General features: G+C 38.8%; 2 long non-coding RNA genes across 10 annotated transcripts in view; one reads left to right on the top strand and one right to left on the bottom strand.

Annotated features, from left to right (window-relative positions):
* The window catches only part of LOC144281158 (uncharacterized), a 366,474-nt gene that overhangs the window by 39,371 nt on the left and 300,364 nt on the right, over positions 1–26,739 (top strand). The window lies entirely within an intron of this gene.
* On the bottom strand, positions 18,689–25,010 carry LOC144324697 (uncharacterized). The gene is made up of 5 exons (XR_013390130.1): positions 24,875–25,010; positions 23,309–23,438; positions 19,982–20,100; positions 19,434–19,514; positions 18,689–19,013 (listed from the first exon to the last, which is right to left on the bottom strand). It is a non-coding gene; the product is annotated as an uncharacterized LOC144324697 (long non-coding RNA).

The raw sequence follows: 26,739 nt of genomic DNA, 5'->3' as shown, positions 1-26,739 counted from the left end.
TTTTAAAAATGTATAACCATATGTCCAGATTTGAAATCCAGTTTCAGTTAAGAAGCCAGGCTTGTTGGCTATTATAATGATAAAATAGGCCAATTTCTGCATCAGGTCATGGCTAAATTGAAAGTACGTGCAATCCCCCCTGGATGCAATTATTTCTCATGTAGCCCTTTTAATAACGCCCACATTTTGTGCCAAACAAGCTGATCAATAGTAGCTCTGGGAGAAAATCTCATCAATGCCAGTGTGTCCTCCATGATTATTATGAACAAATTAAAACTAAAAAGACATACTAAAGTGATCTCCCTCTTACAAGCTCCTGGGGGTGGGCACTGAGGAGAGGTGAGCAGGGAGTCAAAATTTATAAAAATAACCATGGCCCTCCAGGGAGAAACAAATCATGTGGAGACAGTGAAATTCTTCATGGAGAAGGATCAAAATGGGTCCATTTGCAGCCCCTTCATCATCTAGATTGTACAGGGGTGAGCAGTGTCATCACTGGCTGAATGAAACACCTGTCTCTTCTTTTCTTTCCTGGGTCCATCCTCCTCTGCAGTCCCTACCTACTGTAGGGTGCTGGCCTTGGGGCACCTTTGCCTTAATAGTCACTAGCTTCCAGGCTCAGTGGAACAACACTTTCACATGCAGGAAGTAAAGGAAGGGTAAGGGACCTGTAGCGAATCAGTGTACCAAGAGTGGTTGTCTAGGGGGCATATCATGGTTAAAAAGTGTTCAGGATTTCATGGCAACCCATTAAGCATAGGGCTAAGTTGAGATACCCCAGTTGACTTGCCCAACAGCTGGGAGCTAAGCCCCATGTGATTGTGGCATGACCCTAAACTACATAAAACAATTACAATAATTAAGTAATCCAGATGCCACCTTTCCTCTTGTCCCCTAACATCATTTTTTAAACAAAATATAACCATTATCTCTTACATAATGAGATGGGCAGAGGATGGATTTCTGTAGTGGAAAGGGTGAAAGATTGGGAGTTCTCCATTAGTCTTTCCCTGGGATCCCTTCCCCACAAGGATTTATATGTGATAAGCACATATTATCATATTAATCAACCTTCCAATAGGTTCATGTTACAGATTTTGTAAACAGGTCAATACATTGACAAGCATATATTAAACTCCTATCAAGTTTTATGGATATGCAGAAGAATATTAGATATAGGTATTGTCCTTTATGGGTCCTTTATGGGTTTTAGTTTAGTTTGAAATAGTAATTATTGTAACCCAAAGAGCAAGTACTAACTCCGTTACTTTCCCCATCAAAACACTCATTCCACTTATTCAAAGAGGCAAAGGAGGTTCAAAGAGTTTAAGGTTTGCTGCAGCCCCTCACCTGGAAGTGGCAGAACTGAAGCTTGAACTTGCATCTGTTTGATTTGCAAGCCTGTGTTTAATTATGGGTTCTGCATCGCCAACATGTGTGGCATAGTTGGAGCACAACCAAGTGCTGGGTGGAATTGGTTTTGCTGGAGGTGAGCCGTTAAGAGATAGGAGGGAGAGGTCCAGGCAGCACAGCCTTCTCTAGGACTCTGCCTAACACCCTGCCCAGAACATGCTGCTGATTGGCTTTTAGACATAGTTTCCACCCTTTCAGAATTAGTCTCATCCTAATATTATGAAAGCAGTAAATCATCACTTATAGCCAGTTCTCATCCTATTTCTACCCCAGACTCAGTTTCATGGGATGAAGGCCTAAATCTTATTTTTAACACTCTTCCTAATACTGGAAACCTTACAGAAGTTCAATAAATGTTTGCTGGATAAATCAGCAAATCAATGAACTTGTACAATACACACATCTATATATAGACATAACCATCTAAACAAACAGACGTACCAATGTGCAGGCGTATATACATGCAGCTTAATTTCACTGTAAGAAAAAGGGGAAGGGCTAAGGGCAGTTAGTGTAGAGATTACAGAGATAACTCACTGATATAGAAGAGGGGAGGTCCCCTGACTCTTCTCCAGTAGATCTCAGCCTTAGCTAAAAGGACAATCCTTTCAGCAGGCCTTAAGAACATGGATACCTCGGTCCTACTTGACACAAAAATGAATCAGAATTCTCTGGAATTAGGCTCCAGGATTGATATTTTAAAGAAACATTGCAGACAGATCTTCTTTGAGACAGGATTGATAACCTCTTCTCACCTGCTGGAAGTCTCAATATTATGACTGAAAATAATTCATATTTTTGTGTTACTAATGAGATGAGAATTTTAATCCTCAAATTAACTTTGGATATTAAACTTTGACATATATACTCTGTACTTTAATTCTCTGCTAAAAGCAAGATCTTTTTAAAGTCAAAAGTAAGAAGACTTACTCTCTGTGGCTTAAGGTTCAGGAAGTGGACATCGGCAGGTTTATGGTAGGTGGGCTTGGCCTTTCATCTCCATCTGCCTGTTGCCTGTGATGCACAGAGATTTGGGACCAGTTGGCTGAACCTCCAAGTTTAACTCTTTGTCACTTCATATGCCAAACACCACAAACACCTTTTGGGAATCTATGGCTTCTTTCTCCTCTTCGTCATCTGACAGTCTTCTACCTAAAGAGTGGTTTCCTCGACATGGACCCTCCCTCTCTGCTCCATGTTGTCTTTGTAGGTGATCTTGCCACAACTTTAACTTCAGTGACCATCAGTTGCCAATGACTTCTTATCTTAGTGTCCTATGGTTGCTTTCATAAAGTGCCACAAGGAAGATACCTTAAAACTATAGGGATGTATTCTCTCACAGTTCTGGAAGTCTGAAAGTTCTAGAAGTCTGAAATTAAGATATCTCTCATGCTGTACTCTCTCTTCTAGTCTCTAGCAGAGGACCCTTCATTTTCCTCTTTCAGCCTTGAAAGCCTCAAGTTTTCTTTGGGTTGAAGTACTTTATTCTCTGTTCCACCGTGACATGATGCTCTCCCCTCATGTGTCTGTGTCACTGTCATTTCCTCTTCTTATAAGGACACAGGCATTTATATTAGACTAGGAGGCCACCCTACTCCAATATAACCTTATCTGAACTAATTACATCTGCCATGATCCTATTTCCAAGTATGGTCACAATCCAAGGTATTAGGGGTCAGGACTTCAACATGTTTTGAGGGGAGAGGATACAACTCAACAGATAATACCCCTGAATCTCCATCTGTTGCTTTGTCTTCACCTCTAAGCTCCAGCCCACCTTTTGGACTTCTCCCAGAGGAAGTCCACAAATGCTTTAAATTCTACAAAAGGCAGTAGGCTCATCATTTCTTATTGCTACATCTCCTTCACAATTCCTTATTTTAGTAAATGGTATATCACTATGTATACGTGGGTATGCAAACCAAGAATATTGTTATCCTTGACATCATTGTCTTTTTATTGCCAATCATTTATAAATTAACTCAGAAAATTCTAGCACTTAAACATCCCTCAAATGTTGTCACTTCACCATTTGCCTGAATATTCAGAGCCACTGTTAGGTCTTACTCAACAATATCTCTGGCTGGTTCTTTTGTAATAATTCTCCCACATCTAGTATCGCCCCTATCAACAAATTTCCATTTATGCATTGTTGTTTTAAAACACGGATTTTATTAAGTAATTTTCCTTATAAAACTCTTAGATATTTTCTATTTCCATGGCATAAATTTCAAAATCCTTAATGTGTCTTATGTGGTCAGAATGATAACGCTTCCAGCTTCACACATCATCCCACGACTCATTCTCCACACTCCAACCACACTGGCCTTCGTACTGTCTTGGAAGCTCCATGATGTTTCTGCAATCAGGGACTTTATACATATTTTCAGTTTCCTGAAGTCTCCCTCCTCACCCCTCTTTGATCAACTATCCCTAACTCAGCCTTCGGATCCCAGATGAAATTTCATCTTCTCCAAGAAGCGTTCTCTGACTTTTCAGTCCAGGTCAGTTCCCCTGTAAAATGCTCTTGTCGTGCTCTGTACTGTTCTTTCACAGCATGAACCATAATTGTAATGAAATATTCAATTACACAATCAGTCTACTATCACTTTCTCCCACTGAAATGTAATCTCTAAGAAGCAAAAGAGGAGGGGCTGTGTCTCTTTACTGTTACTGCTCTAGTTCCTAAAACATTGTCCAGAACATAGCTTACAGTCAAAACATCCTCAGTAAATGAACACGTGAATAAAAGACAAGGCATGTTTCAGTTTTGCTCACAGGTATATCCCTGGTATCTTTGCATAGCACCTTGTACATCCAAGTTATGTCACAAATATTGATTGAATAAAATGGTGCATTAGCCCTTTCCTTATCCATAGTATTGGAACACACATCTCTGGGAGAGCCAGGCACAGCCATTCTAGAGAGGACAATGAATAAGGTGATCAGTGAATGGCAAACAAGACCACCACAGTGTATGAATATTCTGAAATTCCCACACCTTTGCTCTTTTTAAATTACATGTCTACCCCCCACAGCAGTATGGGAGTCATTCTGACAGCTTCCATCTAGCTGGTACAAGCAAGGACAGGTTCTCTTGACATCTCTCTTCCTCACATCAGACCTCTGCAGGGAAAGCAGCAGGCAGGGGTTTTGGGGGCAAGGTTCCACACACCCAGTGTCACACTCTGCCCTTGGATGAAATAGCTTATTGTGAATACTCTTAGGAATATTGGCCATAAAAACGTTTACTTTATCGTCAAATGCAGTTGTGAATTACCTGAAACTAGACTATGTAGTAAAATAAACACAGCCAGATGTATTCAGCATTAATACCATTCAATCTGTAGCTGCTGGTTTTTCTCAATGTGCAAAATGCTTTCACATGTATTCTCACCATTCAGCCCTACAACAAACCTGTGGTAAGAGTTACTATTTTCTCTTTTTTACATTTATGAAATTAAGTCTCAGCGTAGGGCAACTAGCATGGTGTCTAGAACATAATAAGAACATAGTGTGTAGCAGAGCTAGAAAGCAAGCCAAGTTCTCCGACTCCCAGACAATGCTTCTCCCATCTCCTACTGCCTTCCGTGATGGCAGAGGTGGGAGATGAGTTTGGCACAGGTGGGTGGGCTTGATGCTCTTCCTGTAGCTCCCTCCTGAGAAGGGGTCCAGGTGCCTGCTCCTGGGAATCCTTCCAAATATATGCCATTCATACTTGCTAGACATTCTAGAGCACTTCTTTATAAGTCAAACACTTTTATAAGTGATCTATACCTATTATCCCATTTGATCCTAACAACATAAATTTGAAGTATGAACCACTATTACCTCCATTACAGATGAGGAAACTGGGAACCAGGGAATTAAGTAATGTTCCCAAGCCTATGCAGTAAGTTTTAGTGCCAAACACTCAGGCAGTCTGATTCCAGAGCTCAGACAATTATGCGTTATGTTCCACTGCCTCCTCTGTCACATTCAGTCTGTTTTCTTTACATTGTCATCTCTACCCTTCTACTTGCTGTTACTCTCTCACAGGGAAGTGTGACTTTATTTACACTCAGGGTTTTAACTGGACATCACTTTCACTCAATCCCTTTGTCTCTCAGTAATAGGGAAGGAAGCAAAAATACATTCCTTGGACTAAAAGGAAAGATTTGTAAGAAGTGCCTGTAATGTTCGTTTAGGATATTAGTGCTTACTCACTGGTAGTACTTAGAGGGTGATTATAATAATTATGCAAAGCAAACAAATTAGCTAAGTTAACTTCTCACTAAAGCTCATTTCAATGAGGTGTACGAAAGAAAATGAATTCTCCCACTTATTGTTCAACGGAATGGGAATTCTAAAGGAGAAAGCCCATTCTATCAGGGATAATTAAAAGAGATATCACCTAGATATCACATTCAAAATATACACTCATGTGCACACACGTAACTACTATTTAAGACCTATGTGCAAAGACATAGATTTGGAGCCCAATTTCAAGGTGGCTTATTTTGAATAAAAGCAGTGAAAACTTATGATTGAGAACTGCAGCAGCATCTTTAAAATGCTCATATTTCTAAAATAATGAGCTACTTTGCAAGATGACAGATTTAAATGGTGAAGCATAAGCTTCAAAATACTTGCTGTCTAGGCAAGCTTATGATATTTCTACAAATGGGGTTTTCATAATCTGGGGGGAATTGGGAAGGGTACATTGAGTACTTCTCGGTTTTAACAAGCACTTTATATTGCAAAGTTCTTCATAATCACTTTTAATAATTGTTCCCTCCAACAGCTCTGTTATTCCCATTTCAGAAATATAGTAACTGATACAGATAGAATAAAGGGAATCATTTGAAGTCTTCTTCCTAGTTAATTTGAGGGGCTTAATGATTTCTCCTAGCTGAAAATTATGAGAAATCAGGTTTGCCATTGAAGGGATGATCTGTATAGTTCTTAGAAGGGGCTCTATAGTGGGAGTTACTGCTGTACATGCAGTCCTGGCTGGGCTTGTGCCACAGTTAGGCCTGGAGGCTTCAGGAGCCTCCAGTAGAAGGTCACAGGTGGGAGGGGCCAACTCAAGGAGTTACATTGGCTCCACTATTGTCTATAAGCTGGTATACAACTCTCTGAAGTACTGTATTTTGAAAGGAATCATTCATTCCTTCAGGAGCAACTATTTACTGAATGTCCACAAAGAATCTATATTAAAAACTTTCTAATCAAAAGTGACTTGGAAATCTGCCTCTGCATCTTGCTATCTAGCTCTTATAGACCAATCATGCACACAGTATTTCACATTGTGTCCCAAGTTAGATACAATTTGGATATCCAGTGAGAGGGAAAAATTTCTAAGTTTTATTGACCACAGTTTTAAAGATGCTATAAATTCTGGGAGGTACTTATCTAAATATGTTAAAGATCAATTCATCTGTAATCTTGCCTGTCCATGGGATCCCTGGGTGGCTCAGTGGTTTAACACCTGCCTTCGGCCCGGGGTGTGATCCTGTAGTTCCAGGATCGAGTTCCGCATCAGGCTTCTGCATGGAGCCTGCTTCTCCCTCTGCCTGTGTCTCTGTCTCTCTCTCTCTCTCTCTCTGTGTCTCTCATGAATAAATGAATAAAATCTTAAAAAAAAAAAATCTTGCCCGTCCTTGAAGCCCAGGATGACTTTATCTTTCCTATGAAACCTGTCTAGACCAGCTCATCTCTGATCTTTACCAGTTGGGATTGGTACTACAGAGACTTCCATTTCACTTCAATTCCATTCAAATCCTTGTTTGAATATTTATTTCTTGTCAGGTGAAGTGCTGGGTCTAGGAATAATTGCATCATATATTTTATGAATTTTTTTGTTATTTCATGTTTTGTTCTTGTGCTATGAGATGGTGTCCCAGAGGACAGGTTGTAGCTGATACTTTCCCAGCGTTTCTCCTAGTATCACCCAGCACAGTACTTTGCACATAGGAGAAGAGCGACTGTAGTAGCCAGTCAGCTGAATTGCATAAATAAATTCCAGTGCTATTCACTCATTTACTATTATTTTTGAAATTCCTGTCAACCAAAGGGGGTGATTACATCTTGTTTTCTAAATGAATGTTTATTTTATGTTTCCCATTTTTTCCTTTTGCATCTTAAAAACCCACTAAACCTTCTTTTTTGGCTCCAATTATTACTTGGCATACATTACCCTTCCTTTTTCCTCTTTTTTCGCTGACCTTCTGCATAGCTTTTAAATTTGCACAGATCTGTGATAAGACAGGGAATCATGCCACTCCTTGACAGATATTTTGTCATTCTGTACATTTCATAAAGACAGAAAAGGTGGTAGAAATTAGCAATGTCACCTCCAACGTCAAACTCAGTTAACAATCCTTTCCTGTGCATTTTCATACTCCACTTAGCCCAAAGTTTTTACTGTTGTCTTCTTTTTTGAAACTGAAAAGTACGTCTGCATTTGCAAGGAATGGTGACAAGAGATGTAGCCAATGAGAAAAAGCTGTTAGAGGGAAAAATGTGTTAAAACACATGGTCTGTTAGAGTCATAATATATTCTAGAAAGAGATTTCAGAGCTAATACCCATTATTTGCAAACAAGTAGCCTGAAGTCCAAAAAGTAAGCGTTTTATCCTAGTCACCTAGCAAGTCAGTGGGAGATTTTGGATTATATGCTGGATTAGTGACCTTTTGACTGGCTATTCTGATTCATCAACATAAAATCCTCTGTGACGTAACATATTCTGGGACATTGACCACGTCGTCTGTTAAGCTGCCTCTAGAGAGACATATTTCATCATGGTTTAGAGCATAAGATTTGGAGTTAGCTCTGGATTTTTGAAATCAGGCTCATAATAACCTTGAGTAAGTTATATTAGTTCCCTTAGTGTCTGTTATCTCCTCTATAAAATAACGATAATGATAGAGTCTACAGGGTTGTTGCATGAATTAAATGAGCTAACAGCCCACGATCTGGCACGCTGAGAAGCTCAAATCATGGCTTCTACTATTACACACATACACTATTTAGGAATAATTGTGAAGCACACAGATGAGTTCTTTGGCAGAGAGTAATCCAAAAGCACATGTCTTTGAAGCTGTAAAGAGCCATTGGTGACCTATTAAAACTAGGACATTACCCACTCGCCATGTTTATTCATTTGCATTTTCATTGGGTGCCTACAGAAGTATTTTTTGGGCACATACCCAGTGCCACATACTGTGTGAGGCACTGGCAATACAAAGGTGATTTAGAAGATGTGATCTCTATACTTGAAATACTTGTGCAGAAAGACAACTGCATTAGACTGATAAAGTTAATAGAATTACATATAGGATGGCACAGAGAAAAGATCGAGCCTGACCCGATGGATTTTAGGGAGTCAGAGAGCCCTTTGAATATTTGTTTCATTTCTAAGGTTTCTGTCATCATGTTCATGATGAAATAACATCAGGAAAATCTGCTCCCTCCTAATATGTGCAAACAAATTCAGAAATGACATATTGCAAAGGTAGGTCATATCTGATTTAACATGCTCTGGCTTCCACCTAAGGAGTAGCCTTATTTCCCCTGCTTCCTCTTTCCCCACACACAGCCAAGGAAGCCTGCATTATGAAGCTATGGATGCATACTCACTCTAGATAGCAATGATTCTCTTTTTGAAGGAGAATGAAGGGGAGTTTTAGGGTGGATTTAATTTATTATTTTGCTTATGAGTGATCTCCGGTAGGACCTGGAGTAGATAGAGAATCATATGATATTTTCACTTATCAGGGAAAAAAAACTTTAGGATGAGATGAAAAGGAACTATGGGGAATAGAGAATGAATGTCACTAAAAATGTTGTTAGGAAGAACAGAGCCCCATTGCACTGCAAAACAGAGTTGTAAAAGGCAGGGCCATACCAGCATGATAGGAAGTATGCAGCTTACCTTCCTTCTTGGATATTTGGAAAAACTGAGGCCCAGGGAGCTTTGCTAAGGTCATATATGAGCAGATGAGAGAAGCTGGGGATATTGTCCATCTCAGTCTATGCCCCTTTCTACCATGAGAGTGTTTTGTTATTTGCAATCTGCACTGCATGTTCTGAGAACACTTTCACAGATCTCTGAAGATCTTCAGAACTTGTCCAACTATTTGATTCTGCATTTTTTCCAGTGGGATGTTTTCACTGAGCTTATTCTCCTGCCCTCTAACCATTGCTTGTTTCTCTGTCATCCATTTGACTGCTATGATGGACTTTAAGAATTGACTTCTTCCAATCCTGACATCAAGGACTCAGTCTAGAACCTTGAATCAAGATTCCCTCCATAGCCCTGTGGCTCCTCCTATATACCATTTGCCCACTTTGCTTTAGCCACCTTCTGCCCTAACCTGACACCCTTTAGCATCTAGCAGAGTACTATATAACACAGAACATTCGATGAACATTTGTTACATTAAACAAAAGCAATGACTTGACAATAGACAAAATAAGCATAAGAGAAAGACAATGTTACACACTGCTGAGGATTAAATGGATTCTAGCAGTGTTGGAGGAGGTCATCAAGAAGACATGACTGCTGGTTGAACCATGAGCTAGACCTGGGCAATTACAGCCTCCTTACTCCTCCCGTCCTTGGAATATGATTTCTGCTTGTCTTTCCCTCTTCCAAAGGCTACTTTAAGGACATAGCCTTGAGATAGTGATGTGGTGTTGAGAACATCTGGATGGTATACATGACTGAACCCAGTTACAGTCTCTGTAGAGTGTAAACTTTTAAGGTGTGGTGGGTGGATTTGGAGATACTAATTTTGTGGCTGCCCAAGACAAGCCTTATACGTAAGTCCCCTATCACCTACAAGTCTGGAGTGGCCTGCCTCTTTCTTTGGTCTCTCCCTGCCCTCTACATATGGTGGCTGGTTTCAGATTATCCCTGGGAAGTTCTCAGACACCTTGCCAACCAAAAAGAAGCAACACAAAATTAACTGAAGTATCTTTTTTATCTGCTCTGTCCAACTCTAAGGGAAAAGAGCTTCATTATGAAAGAGTAAAGTTTCCTCTTTGCCTCCTTGATTTATTTTCCTCCCACGTCCCTTTGTCTTTGCAAGTGTCTCTCTATGCTACATTACTGGGGCAGTAATCTCTGTAGCTGCTAATTGTGCCTTCATGGATCTGCAATACTTCTTGTGGCCTTGATAGAAGACTTTTCCCTTAACATGCTTATGTTTCCAAAACACTTTGTGCTTTTCCTCCCTTGGGAATGCCTGGGATATGTAGATAGGGATGGCTTTGTGCACAGCAGACTTCCTCTGCCCTGCCTTAGATTCAATGCAGGAGCCTGAAGCCAAAAATTAGAATAAGGCTTACAGAAGCTGCTTTGAGACCTGTGGTTACTAAGGGGAAAGCAATTCAGTGGAGGGGGTGGTTATGGAATTTGGGAGTGGGGAATAGTCAAGATGTGGTCTCTATTCTGCTCAACTGTAATTTGTTCTCAAATACTCCTGAAGACTCTTTGTTCTTCAGATTCCTCTGACATTACCTAAATTTCAGCATCTTCATCCCTCCGAGGCTGCTCTGAGTTCTGACCTTTCTCTATCTGATGCTTACACAGCCTCACTCATTTCCAGGACACAGTTATCTGGATTCCAGACCTACCTCCACCTATTTAGGCACTGATGTTTCACACCACGGAGGCCTCTTATAGTCAAATATTTCATATTCACTATTCCTGACCCAGGTTAGGCTCTCAAATGGCTCTTACCCATTGCACTGTCTTCAAATTGGCTTTCCCCTCCAGCTGCCCTTACTGCCAGTCCACCATCTCCATAAGACAGAGAGCCGTTTCCATATGCCAGTCATCTGGTCAAGGACCTTCTGTGGCTCCCACTGCCTTTGGAATAGGCCCTCAAGGATTGTTGTTGATTGATGGATTGCTCTGTAAACTCTGCATGGTGCCTGTGTTTACGAGGCCCTGACACAGCTTTTAATGACCACTCACATTAATCTCTCTTTCCAAAAAGGTCTTTGGAGATATTTAATGTGCAGCCAGTGTCTCTTTCAAGTAGATGGGTATGCCTGGGAGGTAGAAGTAACTCCAGAGAAACCATGGAGTTTAAATAACACTCCGAATGACATGTCTTCTTTTGGGATATTTCCCCAAACTGATCTGCTTGAAAGTAGAATATGCCTTCATTTTCAGTATTACTCTAAATTTGAATGCTGTTGGTGTCTCAGAGCCCTGCGATGTTCCTTGTGACAGCTAGAGCAAATTCTAATTATGGAAAGATAAATATGAGTTCTAACTCCTTGCTTTTCCCCAGGATGTCACAACCCTAAATGGTTCGTGAGTTCAGATTTCTGTGAGTCACTCTTATTGTGCAGGAGAAAAGTTTATATTATTAAATCTACTCTTAGCTGTACAATTTCTTCAGAGACCTAGAGCTCTTCCTGCCTTTACAAATTTAAAAAAATTGGATAAAGAGACAATAACCTGAGCTTTCCTGGAGACACTGGATATTTTGATCTATTTTTACTGCAGCCTATTTCCAAGGGCAACACATCTCTGATTTTTTTAATCAAATGGTGTGAATCAAAAGTTGCAGCCTGACCTCTGGAGCAGACACCGTGGGATGTCAGCGGTAGCTGTGAATAGTGTGAGCACCAAAAAGGAGTTGTCTTGGTCTTACTATGGGAAAATAACCTTGACTCTGCTGAGGAAGCAGACTACCATCTCAGAGAGCAGGAGGGGGGAGCGCAGTGGTGGTTACTTTACCTTTGGGATTGCTGCATTTTGATCTGCTGCTTACTCTTGTCTGGCCACTGGTTGAGTCTGAACCTGGAGGGCTCCTGTGCCTGGCTAAGACAAGATTAGAAGATTAGTCCAACTTCTCACTGCTATCAACTCTTTCTTTATTGAGTGAGTGTCACAAGTAGATGCTGCTGAGAAATCTCAGTGGAAAGGTGGAACAGAGGGCAATTGAGCAGAGAAAATCACATTTGTATTTGTTTTTGAACAGCAGGGATAGCCATTAGCAAATGTATGAATTAAAGTCTTATTGACACTTATATTATAATTAGGATCACCATTTCTTTGTAGAAAGGTAAGACTCCTGAGTTTCAAATTTAAGAATCTCAATGCCTAGTGTAATTCTGGGTACATTATATAGAGTATAAAAATATTTAGTAATTAAGTAATGAAAAACCAAGAGAGAACATTGTTGAATATTCCCCTTCCCCCTAAGAGTTAGGGTTATTTCATGTGCTCTTGTGGCACCCCTGGTTCTTTCCCCAAATTGATGCTAAACCTGGAGGTACTTGTCCACCCTTTGGCTTCCCTTTCTAGCTGAAGTCCAAGAGGGCAGAGATTATGTCTTTCTTATCATTGTTCTGTGTGGCCCCAGCTTCTAGTTTGGCACCTGGCACATAGTGTGCATCCAATAAATATATATTGCATGAGTAAGTAACATTTGAAAAGTGACACATTTGGCACTTGTGATTTCAGTCAATAAGCTTCATTTGACAAATCCTATAATCACAGTGACTCTGTATCTTTGAGAGCTTAAGTCTCTGTCCTTTTTATATACTACATCACTTTACCCATCATTATAGCACAAGTCTGACACAGCTAAAAAGACCCTTTTCTTCCCCTGAAGAAAAATGACAAAGGGGGAAAAAAAAAACACAGCCAAACTAGTTTTATTCACCCCTGAGCAGGTGCAGAAAATAACTGAGAAGGAGATCTGGTGTTTTAAAGGTGTTTAGCAACTGGGTAAGGGACACAGCCAAGAACTGGTAGTATAGACAGTGAGTGCAGAGGCAGATGAGGGCTGGCTCAAAAAATGTGTTTGTTGGCATGCCAATTTTGGAGAACTAGACATATCTACAGCCAAAGACAGATGAGATAAGATATCTTAGGGCTTTCCAACTGAGCTCATGGGATAATCTCAGATGAGAGTTCTTTCTCCTAATTATCTCTAGATACTGAGAAAGTCCCCTGGAATTTAGCTGTTACTCCAGGGAAAAGATGGGGAGGGAAAGGAGTTTCAATTGACATTGTCTCTCCAAAAAATCCAAAAATAAATAAGTAGATAGATAAATCAATCAATCAATAAATAAAATGTCACATTTACTTGAACATTACCAGAAAAAGGAGGAGGAGGAGGAGGAGGAGGAGGAGGAGGATTTCCTGCTTCCTCTCCCTGACAGATTGAAAGATGGAATAAACAAATTTAAAGAAAAATAACAGAAGTGCTTGAATCTCCAGATCTGATTATCAGAAATTGATTATAGTCCTCTTTGGAAAGTTTAAATTGAAAAAAGAAAACACAGCCTGGAGAAATAGGTGGTACTTCCATTGTTAGAATAAAGAACACCTTAACATTATTTCCTATACTAGTCCACCTGTTCTTTTCAAGCAGATTTCCCCCTAACTTCCCTATATCATCTGCTAAAGGTGAAGTTTAAATACATGATCTCCAAATAATTAAACCAATAAACATACCTGATACTTACTTTCAAATAGGAACCTCTCTGAGAGCATCAGATCTTCATTGTTGAGGTGTGCAGTTTGTTTGTTTTAAATGGAGAAAGGATGAAATAAAAGAGCCTGCCGAAGCTGAAATTTTAATTCTTAGACTAGGATGTTTCCAGAAGCTTCTTAATAAAACTTTTGAATTTATGTTCTTGAGGAAACTTTCTACATCCTGCTGCGGTATAGAAAGAAGCTCTGTTATCTACTGGATACCTGAGAGAGAGAGGGCATAGGGCCTGCTGTGTACAACTTCAAACCTTGAAATAATCACTCATTTTGGCATGAAATTCACCCAGCAATCTGATTTTAAGACCTCAGCATTAAAACAAAAATCAGTTTCTATGGGTTCTACTCTATCCACATGTGAAAAGAGCAGATTTTACAGTTGGATTGTTAATTTTCTTGGAAATGTAATGGTAGGTTAACTTGAAAAATGTGTAACAATGTTTGTTTGTTTTGAAAGATCTAGGATAGCTACAATGAATTTTTAAATGTCTGTTTTGATTAATTTGGCATATTTTGCCTCAAATATTAGCATGTGCTCTGTCTTCATTGCCCTGCCATTCCCTCCTCCCTCTCTTCCTCCACCTTTCCTCTCCTCCACCTTTCCTCTCCTCCTTGTCCTTAGTTTTTGGAAGTATAATTTGCATACAATAAAACACACTTATCTAAATTGTTCATATTGTATGTGAATTTTGACATTCACATACAGTCATGTAGCCAGTGCTCAAAATAAAATCTAGAATATTTTCTTTACTTCCAAAAACTCTCTTGTGTTCCTTCCCAGTCCAGAGGCTCTCAATTTCCTGATTCCATCATTTTAGTGTTGCCCATTCTTTGATTTTGTCTGTATGTAGTAGCATGTACTTTTTGAGCTTGATTTCTTTCTCTTAATATGCTTTTTTTTTTTAAAGATTTTCTTTCTTTCTTTGAGAGACAGAAAGAGAGGCAGAGACACAGGCAGAGGGAGAAGCAGGCTCCATGCAGGGAGCCCGATGCTAAAGTCTATCCCAGGACCTTGGGATCATGCCCTGAGCCAAAGGCAGATGCTCAACCACTGAGCCACCTAGGTGCCCCTCTTGACATATATTTGAAATCCACCCATAGAGATGTATTAGTTTATTCTTTCTGTTGTTTAATAGTATCCCCTTGTATGAATACACCAGAATTTATGTATTAGTGTTCTTGTTGAGGAACATTTATGTTCCTTGTTTTTAGTTTTTTCCTATTATGATTAAGGCTGTTGCTTATCTTTTGTGATCATGTATTTTCGGTTCTCCTGGGTACAAACTTGGATATATAATTGCTGAATCATAGGGTACATGTATCCTTAACTTTTTTAACAGCTACAAAACACTTCTTAGATATTGAATGATTTTATATTCCCACCATTATGAGAGCTCCCATTACTTCAGTTCTTCACCAACATATGGTATCCTCCATCTTATTTTTAGCCATTAGCCATTCTGGTGGTCATAAATGATATCTCAGTTTTTAAATTTGCATTTTCATGATGACTAATCACATTGAATATCTTTCTTGTGTTTATAAATTGGCCATTTGTGCATCTTTTATTTATGAAGTGTCTGTTCAAGTGTTTGCCCAAATTTTTATTGCATTGTTAAATTTTTTATTGCTGATTTGTAGGAGTGCTTTATATTCTGGATATAAATTCTTTGCCATATACATATAATATTTTCTATATGTAATATTTCACCCAGTCTGGGGCTTGCTTTTTCATTTTTTTTTAATCTCTGTCTTCCAAAATGCAACAGTTTTTATTTTGGTAAAGTCCAATTTATTAATTGTTTTATTTTAAAGTTTGTGCTTTTAGTTTCCTATATAATAAATTTTCCCTACACGGAGGTTTCAAAATTATTCTGTCTCCTTCTAGAAGTTTCATAGTATGTATATATATATATTATTGGATTTCAATTTGCCAACAAATCATACAACAGTGCTCATCCCATCAAGTGCCCCCCTCAGTGCCCATTTTAAATGGACTTTTATGATTGGTGTGAAATAAAGGTTATGGTTAATTTCTTTTTTTATTTAGGTATCTGCTTGTTCTGGTACAATTTATGGAAAAGACGATCCTTCCCTATTAAATTGCTTTAGTACCTTGGTCATAAATCAGCATATTTGTGGGGATCTCTTTCTGGACTCTCCATTGTATTTTATTGATCAACTATAATATATAGATGTGATCTATCCATAACGTATCAATACCAAAATTTTCTTGATTGCTGTAGCCTTATAGTAAATTTTGAAATCAAGTGCTATAAATCCTTTAACTTTGTTCCTTCATTTAATATACTTTTTAATATTATTTAATGTTATCAAGCTTCCAGAAAATTATAAAAAGAATAAAAGAAAATATCCCAATTATCCAAATACAAAAATCTTCTACAATCATAGTATAATACCAAACTGAAAAAAATTAACATCGATAAAAAACTGTTATGTAATATTAGTATTATTCAAATTTACCATGACTTTTGCTCATCTTAATTTCCATCCATTATATTTCCCTTCAGCCTGAAGAAATTCTCCTAGTAGTTCTTGAGTGAAGATCTTTTGAAAATGAATCATGTTGACTTTTTTTCTGTCTAGAATGCCATTATTTTGCCTTCATTTTTTTAATGATAGATTTCTAAATTGGTGGGATTTTTTCTTTCAACTTTTACACCTTCTGTTTCTTTGACTTTTGACCCCCCTTTTTTTTTTTTCGGTGATAAGATAGCGTTTTTTGTTTGTTTGTTTTTTGTTTTTCTTTTAAGAGAGGGAGAGAAAGATGGGTGGGGGGAGGGAGAGAGAGAATCTCAAGCAGGCTCCATGTCCAGCACAGAGCCTGATGTGGGGCTTTATCTCACAAGCCTGAGATCACGAATGACCTGAGCCAAAATCAAGAGTTGAACGCTTAACCGACTGAGCCTCCCAGGCACCTCAACTTCTTATTATATCAGTTTTACTCATACATAATCTTTTTCCTCTGGCTGCGTTTAATAATTTTTCTGTAGCTTTAGTTTTTAAAAGTATATTATGCATTATTTTGACTTAATTTACCCTGTTTGATTCAGTGAGCTTCTTTAATCTGTGGATTGAAATCATTCATCAATTTTTGAAAATTCTCTACTAGCAGCTCTTCAGATATTTCTCCTGACCTTTGTTCTTTTTTCTTTCAGGACTTAATTACACATATATTAAGCTATTTAATATTGTCTTACAGATCTCTGATGCTATGTTCAGTATTTTTACACTACTTTTTCTTTTGTATTTCAGTTTAGATTACTTACATGTCTCAATTATAGTTCTTTGGTTCTTTTCTGTTGTATCAGTCTACTGTTAATATCATCAAATGGAGTCTTAATTTCTAATGTTGTATTTTTCATTTCCAGTCTGCTTATTTAATTCCTTTTGATTTTTGTATTTTCCATTTCTCATTGAGATTTCTAATATCTTCACATATGTAGTTCTGGATTTAGAACATGTGGTTTGAGGTAGCTATGTTCCCCATCCTTGCCCTTCCATGCATGAGAGGGCCAAAAATCCTTATGCTGGCTTCCAACCTGTAAGAATATGTATTTATCATCATTGAGACTATTAGTTGAAGAGAACACCTGAAGGCAGCTCTTGTAGGAAGATTCCTGAAATGGTCTAAGCCTTGCCAGAATCATTGAGATAAGTCTGAAGCCTCCTTATAGGGCTCCTTTGAAGAGAAGAGCACACATAAGGAGGCAGGTGCACTGAGGTCAGTTTTGATGGGACATACACAAAAAGCAGTAGCTTATCACTGACATTGCTTAGAAGTGCTGACTCATGGTAATAATAAAAAGCACACTGACTTTTGGTCCATTTCATTATTGTTCTTAAATTCTCCATAGATAATATTCCCTTTTATTACTTGTACCTGGGGTAGACATCTCTGGCCTTGATGTGCTACTGCTCAGAGGCACAAAGGTCTTTTTTTGTTAAGTTATCTACTTTATTATAGCTGCAGATCACTATTCTTTAAAGGACCCAACAGAAATAGTCTTTCCAGAGAAGGAATTTCCACAAAATCCCTGAAGATCAAAGATGTCTAGCTCCTGGACATTGAAATTTTGTCAGTTCTTCTGAGAGACAGGCCATTCCATAGAAGCACAAATAGCCTCATTTTCTCAAAACAATAAGGAAAGAAAAATAAAAACTGCAATTCAAGCTTGCATTGTCTTTTTAAGTTTAAAAATCTCTTACCTCTTTGCTGCAGTGTGCCTCTGGACATATCAGTTCCTTTGATTCTCCAGAGCTGTGTTTTATGCAGGGAGTTGCTAGCAAGAATCATGCCAAAAAGGAAGAGGAATTTAAGCAGAGAGAGCTTTAGAGCATTATGTATTGGTCTCCGGCAAGGGAGCACTTGACTGAACAAGAACCAGCCAGATGCAGTGTCTCCAAGGTGAATCTGTAATAACTTAGGTGGCAGTAATTTCCTAGGAGACTGGCATAATTATACCCAAACAAATTGCCTGAACAGCCACATATTTATTAACATGAGATTAAAACTCTCAAGTTTGAGCAAACCTGGAGAGCAACAGCAGAAGCCAAAGTAGTGAAGAGCATTGGTAATCTGACACCCAATACCAGAGGGCTGATAAAAAAGCCAGGGTAGGGTCCAACCTGTAGTTAGGGCCTCTGAGGCCTCAGCTGTAGGTTCTTGTTTACCATAAATGGAGATTAAAATCACTAGATGTCAACACTTAGAACTCGTAACTAATGTGTAACAAATGACTCCAAAATTTAGTGGCTTTAAACAGCCATTTATTTAGTTTATAATTTAGGCTGGAATCAGTTGGGCAATTTTGGGTTCATCTTGACCCTCTTCTGTATCTGCAGTCAACTGTACAGATCCCCTCTTCTGTATCTGGTCAGTGAAGCAGTGATGCTTCTAGGGTTGGTTGGCTGTTGGCTGGAGCAATAGGATGACTATGACAACTGTCTCCAGTCCTGCAGCAGCCCCAGCCAGGCTTGTCTTCATGGTGGTTCCAGGGTTCCAAAGAGCAAACAGAGCATGCAAGGTCTTGGAAGGGTAGTCCAGAATTGGCACACCATCATTTCTGCTGAATTCTGTTGGCCGAAGCAAATCACACAGTTAGCCTAGAATCAAGTGGAGGGGAAATAAACTCCACTTCTTGATGAAATGAGCTGCAACATCACATTATAACACATTGCAAAAAGTATGGCCAATAAGAGTAATGAAAGACTCTGTTTTTTTTTTTTAATTTTATGACAAAACCCTTGAAAAAAGAAAAACCTACTGTAAGTGGTGCCAGTGCTAGAAGTGAACACTCTGCATTCAACTGAAAGATTTGCTTTATATGTCTTTTTTGTTTTATTAAAATAGCATATATTTATTAACAAGTTATTTAAGCAAGATTCTAAGTTAGGCACCCTGTGGGGAAGAGCAGTTAAAAAAAATGTTGCTCCTGATTTCTAGGAGCTCACACTGCCTCTCTCTCTGAGAGAGACAGACATACAGATAGTTACCTTATAATATCTTCAAAATCACCAATACTGTGATGTTCTCCAATAAGGAATATGAAAAAGGAAGAATGTAGGTAAAGGTACCTGTAGGGTGAATAAGATTACAAAATTGTTACTGTAAGGACTAGACAAGAATGGTGGTAGAGTTTAATGTACTTGGTTGGTTGAGTTGTGCTGAAGTGAGAGTCAAGGAAGCCTGGAATGATAGTGATACCCTCTGGTGAGGATAGCATAAATGTGATTTAGCATGTTATGGGGTCACAGAGAAATCAGGTAACCTTAGGTTTCTGATTAATTGGATTAATTTACCACCTACATGTACTTGATGGTGAGGTGGATTTAATATTTGGAGGGGAAGAAGACATAAAATTGAGCAACAATTCAGATGAAGGTACACAAAAAGCCACAGGGTAAGGGTGGTGCATGTGGCACACCAGTTGGTGAAAACAAAGTGAACACAACTGAAATCCTTAGTGAAAAATTCTTAACAGAGTTCTTGGATTAAGTCATAGAACTGTAATAGTTTATGTAGAGGGTGAACACATACCTACCTTCTATGTTGTTTTCCTATCCTCTCCATACACATTTGCTAGTTTGTTTTATTAGGAGAAAGATGTTGGCATTTCCATATGGGTCTCTCATGCATAGACTCTTCCTTCTAAATTAGGAGCTGGAGTGGGACCAAAAATGAGTATTTATGTATTTTTATATCTTTAACAACTATTGATGGGCTGATTTCATGTATCTCAGGCTTCATAAGCTTGTATCATGAGAAATCTTTAAAACTGTTAAAAATATATTCATTCTGATTCTGTCTGTTCTTGACACTTCTCAATTCAGTGGCCATGTTGTGAAATTCAGGCACTCTAACCTGTAAGAATATTCCCTTGAACATCAGGTTTTCATGATGTCGAGTTTTCCATCTTTGACCATGGTGGGGTGTGCATGATGGGAAAGCATGGGTGTGGGAAGAAGACCCTCATGTGCCACTACGGGCAGCAGTATGTTGTGGTAGTAAGAGAAGGATCTCTGGATTCATACTTCCCTTTTCAAATCACAGCTTTCTCTCTCTCTCTAGCCTTATAATCAAGTGCAAGTTATTTGATCTGTCAATACCTCAGGTTTTTTTTTTACACTAAAATAGGAAAATAATAATGTATGGTTTTGTGGTTGTTATGAGAACAAAGTGTGATATTGCTGTAAAACACTTAGAACCCATCCATGGCAAGAACTAAATAAATGTCTGCAATTAATAGTAATGACTGTATTAATTCTTCTACTGCCTCCCAGTATGCTCTATGCCAAGTTTTTCCCAATTAAAATTTATCAAACACCCACTGGGTACCTGCTAATGCCTACAAGTTACAGGGATTAAGAAGATACAGTTTTTGTTTTCAAGAATTCATGAGAGAGAGAGAAAGAGAGAGAGAGGGTTAATATCAGATGTACTACCTTCCATAGAGGGTTTGAGGTGAAGTACTAACACAGCACAGAAGGGGAGATCTGGCAAGGCTAAGAGTATGGCATTTGAGCTGGAGGATGTTTAGAATTAGGCAAGCTATGATGAGTTGGGGGCTGAGATGGGGATGGGAAGAGAAAAGTCATGTTAATGCTTCTAATTTAAAATGAGGAAATTGGTCCATATAATTTTCAGTTGCATCAGAGCTCTTAAAATTCAATTCTGCAAAATCATGCTTTCATTCCTTGATGAATATATGAGAATTTTGTAAATGAGTTGTTGCATCCAGAAATTTTAGCTGCTGGGCATGAAGTTTACCCAGTATTCACAGCAAAACAGATTACTAGTGGAAATTTGAATTAGAAAAATGCTGACACATTAGAAAATATAATTTGTACGCAATGGCTTCAAAAAAAAAAAAAAAAAAATAAAACTAACCAGTAACTGCAGATAATAAATGGGGCCTAATGGCACATTTGGTTTTCATGTTGCTATTTCAAGGTTGTTCTAACAAAGCTTACCTGGGAAGGACTTTTAGTAAAATTGGCAACATGGCACTTCCTCCAATGTCTCAGTTGAAATGATACTTTGAGATCATTTAGATGTTACAAGTGGCAGTGTCCTTATAAGTTAGGCAAGTGGTTTGCCAATTTTCATTGTTTTTGAGAATTACCTATTTGTAAAAGAAATGCAGATTCCCTGAGCACTGCTTTTGAATATTCTGATGTAGCTGGTCTGTGACAGCACTCGAAGAATCTGCATTTTCAACAAAGACCTGATACAGGTGATCACTCAGAAACACTTAATGAAACAGTGAGTTAATAAGAAGGTAGAGTTTTGTCCAAGGTCACACAGAGTAGGTGTTAAACTAGAATGTGTGTTCTGGAAACAGCATCATTTCTGAGTGCCAAAGATAAACCTGAGAACTGCATCTTTTTAAGAAGGCAGACCAATAAGAAAATTTAAGGTACGAATCAAAGGGATCCGAACTGGTTCAGGGCAGAGTTTTGAGGTCAGTATTTGGTCTTGGATGCCCTCAGTCTTCTTCATCACTTGGTGATCCATAGTCATTTTTCCTCTATCCCCTAGAGCACTCACCCTGCTTCGGTCACACCATTCCCTGTTCCTCCCTAGAAACCTGCCTTCTACTTCTTCAACCACTTGTATACTGGTTTTTAGAGCTTCTCTCTGATGGGGACTGATTTCTTAGAGTGGTTAAGTGGCACAAAATAAAACAATGGCTTCCAAAAGAATCCTAGAAATTGGTTGCTATAAAAAATCTGGATACCATCCAGCCCTCCAATTCATAGTGTATCCTGCTGTCAGTAATAATGAAAGAAAGCAGAGTCTGAAAGAAAAAAATCCCTTCTAAATCCAGTTCAGGCATCTCATAGGGATCTGGGATGGTGTATGGATGTAAAAATCTTATTGGTCCAAGAATGTACATCAGCTGCTATGATAAACACCGTTCACACAGGTACTTTGCTAGAGGAAAGAGACTCTGGCTTCAGTGTGAGCTCCGGATCTAAAGCAAATGCTAAACCTACAGATGATAAGCTACTCTGGAGAAGAGATGATGAAAATAACTTTTGTTTCAGAGGCATCGTTTTTAATGATAACTCAAACAATTAAATTTCATGGCAGTGCCTTACAAAACACTGTTCAAGGTACCTTATAAAACCTACAGTTTAACAGATAACTTAGAATGGGAAGAAGTTTCAAAGCAATGCACAAGATCAAAATATGGCCGAAAGTGTATGTTTATCTCTAGTCTGTATCTTTCTAGGAGTTCTAGCCAAAGGACCTATAGGGGAACATGTGTGTGTTTCTTTATCCAGGCTGGTGCCACGTGGGTCAGCCAACGGTTATGAAAAAGAGGAGCAGGCAAGAGAAGGGATGACCACTAGATGGCAGAGAGGAGTTTGGGCATAATAACCCTTCACAGGAGATGGAGAAAACCTCTGAGGTTGTGTAGTTCCAAGGGCAATTTCAATCTGTGTCATTGTTCAGATTTCCTTTTCTGTATAGCCATCTGAGCCACTCAACCCTGTCTAGAAGCAGAAAGGTTTACACTTGCTGTGACTAGTGAGGTATCCTTGCCTCCAGAAATTCCCTTCCCTAAAACATCTACGTAGAAACATCCTTAAAGAGAGATAAAAATGCTTAAACTGATACTTTGAGATCCCAGTTCATGGTTGTTCTAAGTAACGACTTTAACATAAAGATAGAAGATGAAAGGAAGATCTTCCCCCTGCAAACTCATTTATATGAAGTGTTTATGTTACATATTTGAGGGAGCTAAGAATCACTTTCAACTGTCAGTTGTGCTGGGCAGAACATAGGCAAGCGGTCCCCGAGGCCAGACATTTTCATGGTATGACTCCCAGGGCTCTCATGACATCCTCAGGCTCTACTTTACCTGGCAGAGTGCCCCATGCAAAACAGCACGCGGCCAGAGGCTGTGTGATAGTGGAGCTCTTCTTGAGAATGAGGAACAACTCATGCTCTTTTTTTTCCCCATTCTCACAGGAGGCCTTTAGGATAACATTCTGGGAAAAGTAGCAGCATAGACCAGTCTTTAGTCACAAGATCGCTTCCTTTTGCACATATTGCTGTCCCCCTGCCCACCTGTCACCTCTGATTCTCCACATATTTCCCATCTTTCAACATCAGCTTGAAACATTCTTGGACATCCTTTATCACTGTCTTTCATTGTCTGAAAATCCTACAGCTTCTGGAGTTGATCCCCCACAATGAAAAATTACATTGTCTGTGGTTATGTATGATTCTCCGGTGGCTCCAGATGTGAATTTTGTTTTCTTAGTGGTACTCTGTCTCCAGAAAATCAGCATCTGCTTTGCTGGGTTTAGTCAGGGTGAGATACATGGCTTTCAATAATTTGTTTTTGATCCTTATCACTCATCCAGGATCCAGGATTTATTAGCCATAACCATTAGTAGATAGGCAAGGTGTTAGAGTGACAATACCATTGAATAAACAAAAGGGGTTATTTATTTATTTATTTATTTATTTATTTATTTATTTATTTATGATAGTCATAGAGAGAGAGAGACAGAGAGAGAGAGAGAGAGAGAGGCAGAGACATAGGCAGAGGGAGAAGCAGGCTCCATGCACCAGGAGCCCAACGTGGGATTCGATCCCGGGTCTCCAGGATCGCACCCTGGGCCAAAGGCAGGCACTAAACTGCTGCGCCACCCAGGCATCCCCTGAATAAACAAAAGGGGTTATTGAAAGATAAATGGGATGTGTTACTATTACCAATTGGGCAACATAGAGAAAGGGAACCTAAGAATCTTTGACCACATCCTAGCTGGGTGGCATTAAGGAAATAAGATTTCATATCTGGAAAGGAGCACAAGTATCTTTAATTGTATAATTGTTAACTGTAAGGTGCTGGTTGCAGCATCTGTAGGATTTTCAGGCAATGAAGAGAGTGCTAAAAAGATGTCTAAAAATCCTGGGTTGGGAGGCACCAGGAGGGAACATCTTTATGAAAGAGGCTGCTATCCTCCAAACCACAAGGCTTAGTTGGTTGATTCCTCTCCCACTGGCTGATAGACAGCTTCTTCTGGGGAATATGTACTTTATCGGCAATTTGGAAGCGTCTGTAGCATAAAAAGGTAAAGAATTCCACTTATGTCCCCTGTTTTCTTCAAGCCTCTTCTCTTTCAAGCCTCTTCTCAGACGCTATAGTTAAAACCATGAAGAAAGAAAACAGAAAGCCAGAAACCTCCCACAGCTTCCTGCTGCAAAGTAGAAAATCTCACAGAGACCTACTATGGTGCTGGAATGCTCGTCCTACAGAAAATAAGAATATAGTCACCATGGGTTCTAGTTGTCTGGATATCAGAGGCTTACACCTGGCCTAAGGGTTATATTTTCTGAAAAGGTTCTGGCATGAAGGCAACCAGCGATGTGAGTAGAAGCCACTGGAGATCACCATCTTTATGCCTAAGGATCTTACCTGAGAAGATTCATGGCCTGGGCCCAGCGGATGGCATCTGGGAGGAGGGCTTAAGTGACTTTAGGAATCCTTTAGATCTCTAATCATGAGATTTGGATACTTTTGGAACTTTTGATATCAGCTCCCAGTCTCCCTTCATACTGAACATGTAATCAAGAAGGGAAAGAGAGAAATAGGCTGAATATTCATGAATAATGGATTTTAGCTGTACCTACCCCTGTGTAGTCACTCAGGAACATTTGGAGGCTGTGTGTGTGTGAAGTAAAAGCTTCTTGCCAGAACAGGTGTAGGGGTGAAATCTTAGTCTGGCAAAAGTGCTATTGACTCCTGGGATCCATCCTAATGTCTAAGACTGGAGACATTTTGCTTTGCTATTTATGATATAGGGCTAAGGGTAGCTTGCTAATTGTATTCACAGGCACATCCTGCAGAGCAACAGAGTGACAGATGAGGAAAGCTTTAATCTATTTGCAAGGAATTGCTAGTCAAATCCAAACTCAAATTATGGCCCTTATGGTTGACACTTGAACACAGAGTCTTTCTGATGACTCTCCTTAAGTGATCTGTATGATAAAGAGTTGGTGCTGTACTTGGTGCCATGTGATGCTTAATAAATTTAAATCTTTGGCACTCTGATGACAATGAAATGACTATAAAAAAAGGAGATGGACATTTCCTAGCAAAGTAGTACAAATTCATGTGGTAGATATCATCATTACATTCCTGTTTTGGATGAGGATACAAAACATAGACAACACAGATATTTCGCAAAAATGTCCTATGATGTCAACTCTTCCTAGAATTCTCCTTCCATGTCCACTTTTGACATACCTGCTATTTATTGAATCAGCCCAGAACCCTTGAAATCATCCCAGACAAATCCACCTCTTAGTAATCATATCCCCTTCATTTTTAAGCCATACCAATTTATAGCTCAGCAAAGTCTATCAGAAACAGCAGTTAAATTATTAAAAATAATAAGAGGGCTTAACAGTGTGGCCAACACTAGGAAAAAAAAATCCCCTGCATTTTTATATCCCCAGCATTTGAAAATACATTATTTTAAAATATTGCTAACTAGCTCACATTAATTGAATGCTTATTATGAGCAAAGTACTCTGCATATATTATTTGGTTTACTATTCTATCCATAAATTTGTTAGTAGGTTAATAGGAAAGAAAATATAGTGGGATATTTATCAAACTCTTCATCCTAGATTCAATCTAATTCTTGCTGAATTACCTTCTTTATTCTTTCAGTAAAGTTCTATGAATTACTAAGGCAGTCTGAAAATGTCTCTGTTCTCTCCTAAATGATAATCTGGAAATACAATTTCTAAATAAGTTGTTTTCCTATACTATTTTATTAATAAAATTTTATTTTATTTTATTTACTTTATTTTATTTTACTTTTTTTTAAAAAAAATATTTATTTATTCGTTCATGAGAGACGCAGAGAGAGGCAGAGTCATTGGCAGAGGGAGAGGCAGGATCCTTGCAGGAAGCCTGATGTGAGACTCAATCCGGTATCCTGGGATCACATCCAGAGCCGAAGGCAGATGTCCAACCACTGAACTACCCAGGTGTCCCAGGAATTTATTTTTTTAATCTCTATTTTTGTTAATGGTAGGTGTAACTGTTAATTCCTTGTAAACATTCTACCTTTTCTCTGGGTGTTCTTTAGGATTCTCTGCTTGTCTTTGGGGGTTTTACAATTTAGTGGCAACATGTGTAACTGTGGATTTCTTTTAAAAATACATTGATTTCGTTTAGTACAGAGGAGTCTTACTTTTTACCAGTTCTGGAAAATCTTAAGATGGTATTTTTTTTTAATGTTATTTATGTTCTTTAGAGAGAGATTGAGC

Source organism: Canis aureus, chromosome 12 (assembly GCF_053574225.1).
Source record: "Canis aureus isolate CA01 chromosome 12, VMU_Caureus_v.1.0, whole genome shotgun sequence".
NCBI lineage: Eukaryota > Metazoa > Chordata > Mammalia > Carnivora > Canidae > Canis > Canis aureus.
Note: the sequence above shows the minus strand (reverse complement) of the source record. Positions and strands in the feature narration are given on the sequence as shown.